This window comes from Aythya fuligula, chromosome 1 (genome assembly GCF_009819795.1).
Source record: "Aythya fuligula isolate bAytFul2 chromosome 1, bAytFul2.pri, whole genome shotgun sequence".
Lineage (NCBI taxonomy): Eukaryota > Metazoa > Chordata > Aves > Anseriformes > Anatidae > Aythya > Aythya fuligula.
Window position 1 is genome coordinate 27,994,191 of NC_045559.1, and position 6,000 is coordinate 28,000,190.

Consider the following 6,000-nt stretch of genomic DNA (forward strand, 5'->3'; position numbering starts at 1 on the left):
TGTCCAAGGTAATCATTCAGTTACATGGTAATGGTACAAAAAGACATCTACTTATAAGTTATGCTAGAATTTCTTTATTGCATGCATATATTCTAACTAAAGTGAAAATCAGAACTTTTTATATTCTTTCTAACACCTTTTAAACCATTCAACTCTTCCACTGCAAGAAAGTTCTTCTCACATACAGCCCTGATTCATGAATAGTCAAACCAATAAAGGTTACCAACTTCACCATACGTTAATATAATATGTTGGGAGACATAATTACCATCAGTCAAATATAGACAGCATTCTGAATTACTAAAGAAACACATAATACTTCTATACAAATGGAAAACATCATTTAACCACAATCGTATTTAATAGAACAAATTATCAATATGAGTTGATAATAGAGCAATCTTTTTCCAATTGAAGAAAGTCACCTAGTTACTTCCACCTAAAAATCATTTTAAAGCATTTTTTCAACTGTTCTATTACCACCAGATTTTAAAGTCAGTCTTGTATCATAAGCAATATTAAGTGGACAATTTTAGAATCTCATGATACCTCACTTTTAGTATCTTACTTGAAATTAGGTAACAAGAGAGAATTAAAACATTTGCATTTCTCAACCTAGAGACAAGATATAGGAAGAAGAAAATGAAAAATCTATTGGTATTTCATAGTTAATATTAAAAAGGTATTTGAAGAACTTTTTCTTAATGGTTGCGTACAACATCTAAGCAACATGGAAAATGTCCTATTAATAATCTTTTATATAACACTGAAATACACAAAGAAACACATCATTTCAGAAATAATTTTGTTTAGTCACCTGAAAGTGGGATATTTTTGTCAACGTCAGTGTTAACATTCCCACCTCTTAACTCTCATATTCCATCACAAGAGATGGAATTGATCTGCCTTAACTTTTCATAGAAAAGTTAGATGTCTAAATATGTGCTTATCACCTTAAGCTTCCATTATTGTCATTGTCATTCCCATATATGTCATTGTCAACAGCCATCTCCAAAGGTGGATTCTTCTCATCTTAACACAGACATAAAACGAGGCTGGGTGACTCTCCTCTTGAAGCATCCATCTTCATTGCCTAAAGATATCTACAGTGACTAGCTCAGACTTGGAACACCAAGCTTCCTAGACGGCTAAAATTGGGAAAAAGTAATTCCACTCTTGATATCATTCTCAAAGAGTATATGGGCAAAATAAGCACAAGATACAGAAAGAATTCTTAATAAGCATAAAAATAAAAATGTGCTGTCCCAGAAAAATGCAAAAAACAAGTCCCTTTTGTGAAAATAACATGGGATCTGTACATTTGAAATGTCATATAGCGTTTGATCTCCACTCCGGGACAGACTCAATCATTTCTAGAAGCTTAAGAATACAGTGTATTTTGAGAATATGCTGACAAAGTAATATGCCTCTTCTGATTATGAGTAAGCACCAATTTGCAAAAGCTTATAATTCAATGCAATACTTCAATGATAGACATTCGGAGGCATTGCAAAAGGCACATCTTATAAACCATTGAAGCTTTGCACTTGAATTTCAAGCCCTTCCTCAAAATCAAAGAAAAGTGTTCATAGAATTCATAGAATCACAGAATATCCTCAGTTGTCAAGGCCCCCACAAGAATCATCAAGTCCAACTCCTGGCTCCATACAGGACTCCCCAAAAATCCGACCCTATGCCTGAGAGTGTTGTCCAAACACTTCGTGAACTGCAGGCTCGGTGCCATGACTACTGTCCTGGGGAGCCTGTCCCAGTGCCCGACCACCCTCTGGGTGCAGAACCTTTCCCTAACCCCCAGCCTGACCCTCCTCTGTCCCAGCTCCATGCCATTCCCTCGGGTCCTGTCGCTGTCCCCAGAGAGCAGAGCTCAGCGCCTGCCCATCCACTCCCCTCATGAGGCAGCTGCAGGCCGCCATGAGGCCTCCCCTCAGTCTCCTCTTCTCTGGGCTAAACAAACCAAGGGACCTCAGCTGCTCCTCATGCGTCTTGCCTTCTAGACCTTTCACCATCTTTGTAGGCTTCATTTGGACACTGTCTGGTGTTTTATGTCCTTCTTATATTGTGTTGCCCAAAACTGCACACAATAAAGCTGGTGAACCTGCACCAGCTCAGAGTAGAGTAGGACAGTCACTTCCCTTGACCTGCTAGCAATGCTGTGCTTGGTGCACCCCAGAGTATGGTTGGCTGCTAGGGCATACTGCTGGCTCATATTCAACTTGCTGTCAACCAGAACCCCTAGATCCCTTTCTGTGGGGCTGCTCTCCAGCCTCTCAATCCTCAAGCTGTATACCTATGGTTGCCCTGTCCCAGATAGAGAATCTGACACTTGATCTTGTTGAACATCATATAGTTGTTGATTGCCAAGCCCTCTAATTTGTTGAGATCTCAAGATCTGTCAAGAGTTACTAGACCTTTTTTTAGAATTGACTTTTTTTTCCTCTTCCTCAGAAATGATATATCTCACAGAAGATCTTGCAAAAAGCCTACAGCAAAACTGTGGATGGGAAATGTGTGCAAAACTAATCCAAGCTGAAATTTAAGAAAATATAAATTTAAATAAATAGTTCTTTTTCCTAATTGCCTCTGACTAGACTTCAGAAAGAGATATTTCTGTTGTGGACTACTAGATCTCTTCTCTAAAGCTTTGTCCCTACTTTTATCTATTTTTTTCAAACACAAAATGATATTAAAATGTATCTTCCATTCCATGCGTCAAATAAAAAAGCTTTGCTTTTTAAACACATAAAATCCACACCACGTTACCGTCCTTCTAATTGTGGTGCTAATTCACAGCTAAAAATTACTCTCACAGACTTCAATCTGATTTTCTTAGTTATACTTGCAAGTCTTTAAATATAATTTAACACATTTCAGAAAGCTCTCAACTTCGACAATCTCTCATCTTTTACAAAAACTTCAGTAAAGCCCTAAAGTGCTAAATACAGCAAAACCGGAAAAATACAAAAAAAGAAATTTTAGTACATCACAAACTAAAACCTGTGTGATTTTGCTTACCTATAAATATTCCCAGAATCATAGAATATCTGATGATGTAAGGGACCTCAGGAAATGATTTAAATCCTTGCTCAAACAGGGCCAGCTAGAATAGATTGCTTGTTGCTATATCCCACTTGGTTTTGTGTATCATCAAAGATGGAGACTCCACAGCCTCGTGTAGTCTCCACGACCCCTTTGAGCAACTTGTTCCAGTATTTGACCACCCTCACGGAAAAGAAGCATCTTCTTATGTTTAAATAAAATTTTCAGTATTTTGTGTGTTCCCGTTGCTTCTCATCCTGTCACCCATAGAACAAAACAGAACAGAACAGAACAGAATGGAATAGCCCAGTTGGAAGGGACCTTCAAAGGTCGTTGAGTCCACCTGCCTGACCACTTCTGGGCTCACCAAAAGTTAAAGCATATTAATAAGGGCATTGTCCAAACGCCCAAAATGACAGGCATGGGATATCAACTACCTTTCTAGGAAAGCTGTTCCAGTGTTTGGCCACCCTCATGGTAAACGAATTTTTCCTAATGCCCAGTCTAAACTTCCCCTGGTGCAGTTTTGTGCTGTTCTCACGCATTCTGTCATCCATTACCAGGGAGCAGAGATGGGCACCTCCCTCTCCATTTCCCTTCTCAGGAAGCTGCAGAAAGCAATGAGGTCGCCTCTCAACATCCTTTTCTCCAGACTAGACAACCCAAGTGTCCTCAGCCTCTCCTCATAGGACATGGCCTACAGCCCTTTTACCAGCTTTGTTGCCCTCCTCTGGACACTTTCAAGGTCCTTAACATCCTTGTTACATTGTGGAGCCCATAAGATTCAAGGTGAGGCTGCACCAACAAGAAATATAGCAAGAAAATCACCTTATTTGACTGGCTGGCTATGCTGTGTTTAATGCACCCAAAGATGTGGTTTGCCCTCTCGGCTACCAGGGCACACTGCTGGTTCATACTGAGCCTGCTGTCAACCAGCACCCCCAGATTCCATTCTGCTGAACTGATGTCCAGCCATGCATTTCCCGGTTTGTAACTGTCTGGCATTACTCAGTCCCAGGTACAGAACATGGCAGTTTCTTTGTTAAACTTCATGCTGTTAATGGTTGTCTTCTTTACACCTTTCCATCAAGTGTTTTATATCAGAATAAAATGTTATTCAGTATTTGTTGTTCAGCAAAGTGGTGTCTAAATTAGTACAACTGCTAATCATATAATATTACCCAGCTCATAGATAATGCTTGACAAAATCAGACAAGCATTTTCAAGATTCAGGAATTATGTATGTATATACAGATTATATAGTATCATGTCTATACTATAAATTACTACAATACATCTATCTACTTACTAGACATTCATGACCATTTCCTAGTTTTGGAGATCTGAAATGTAAATTATAAATTATATAAAAAAATCTTCATTATCACAGTGTGAAATACACAACAAAACCTAAGTTCTTCATTAGATAATAAATAAAGGTGGATCACTCAAGTTTTTCCACTCTTAGAAATGGTGAAGCACTAACAACTTCTACAAGGCCTGACATTACAGCTCACCAAGCAATTTAAGCTGCAGAAACTAGAGCAGCTGCCAAAAGAATCTATTGTGCCCTCCCCCACACTTTTGGCTGCTAATTTCCATCCCCATTACCCTTTGTACCAGTTGCAGCCCTTGGACAGCCATATGTGAGAAGGCTGGGATAAATCCAGCTGAAAACAAAACCATACAAATAATTGGTTATTTTCAGCCAGCTCCATTCTCCAGATTTATTTGTCACATAGCCACGTAAACAGCTACACATGATGAGGGAGAACAGCAACACAGGGATGGAAAAAGAATCTGGAAGTGCTTCTTATGCAGCTGTACCATGTTAAAGTGTTCAATGAATACTTTGGCTAAAACTGATCTGTCAGTGGAGAGACTCAAGCTATTGAAGGAGTCATACTAAATTCCCTTTACATTACTTTTAGGATGAGATGGGTTGGCCTCTGGAGATGCCTGCTTCTCTCCTGAATGTTAGCAGAAATTTACATGACTGAGATGTAGCAGCTTAGTTTCCACATGCCTAAATTAACTCAGATCTAGATGAGTAGAAAAGGGTAGAAAACCATGTTTCTGACTCTTTCCGCACTTCATTTCCATTAACAATTTTCATATGTGAAAAAAAAAAAAATAAGAATTATAGAATAGATTACCATCACACAAATATAGGAGGAGTATGCATTTTCTGGATGTTCTGCAAAACTTTTTCTAAACCATATTTTACATCTATAAGCAATAAATTTCAGTGACATGGGACTGTGTTCCATGTACAAAGCACAAAATTCCCCAGTAGAGACAGTTACAACTGCAGCTCCATTATAAATCACTTACATTTCTTTGGAGTCACTTAGTCACCTTGCTGGGTTGTAGAAAGGAACAGTCTTTTCCTCTTTGCTGAAGCTGGTTCTCCTTCCAGACGTGCCTTTCACTTCTATGGCAAATAAGGACAAAAGGTCCTTAGCTTTCACTTAAAATTATCTACAGGTAAAAAAGGAAACAAATACAGTAAATACAAGCCTCCATATTGTGTTTTAAGGTAAGGTATTGCAATCACTTCTTTGAAACACACTTCACTACTTTTACAGGGTCATATTCTTATATACTTATGTACTGCATACCTTTGAAGAAATTCCACATTTTACATCTTTCTGTATACCAAGCATCAAAAGTAGTTACTACTCCTAGTGTAGTTGCTTACTCCACTCCTGGGATTTGCAGTAACAAGATTATGTTACTCTAAAAAGCCTAAGTACACAAATTGAAAGATAATTTCCTATTATTGATTAGTTATTTTGCAACACCAAGAAGTCTTGCATACTTTTGGCAGGGTTCATGCAGGCAATCACAATTTGCTGAACACAGGTTCAATGGAAACTATCTTGGTTACCCATTACTGGCAAAAATTCTGATCTGAATTTTCTATTAAGCAAAACAGCTCTG

General features: G+C 38.4%; 1 protein-coding gene across 1 annotated transcript in view; it reads right to left on the reverse strand.

The window, feature by feature from the left end:
- Positions 1–5,522, reverse strand: part of FOXP2 (forkhead box P2) — a 364,439-nt gene extending 358,917 nt beyond the window's left edge. Inside the window, exon 1 of the mRNA XM_032207520.1 lies at positions 5,392–5,522. The gene's annotated coding sequence lies outside the window, so the exon portion shown is untranslated. The remainder of the gene's footprint in view (positions 1–5,391) is intronic.
- Between the last annotated feature and the right edge of the window lie 478 nt (positions 5,523–6,000).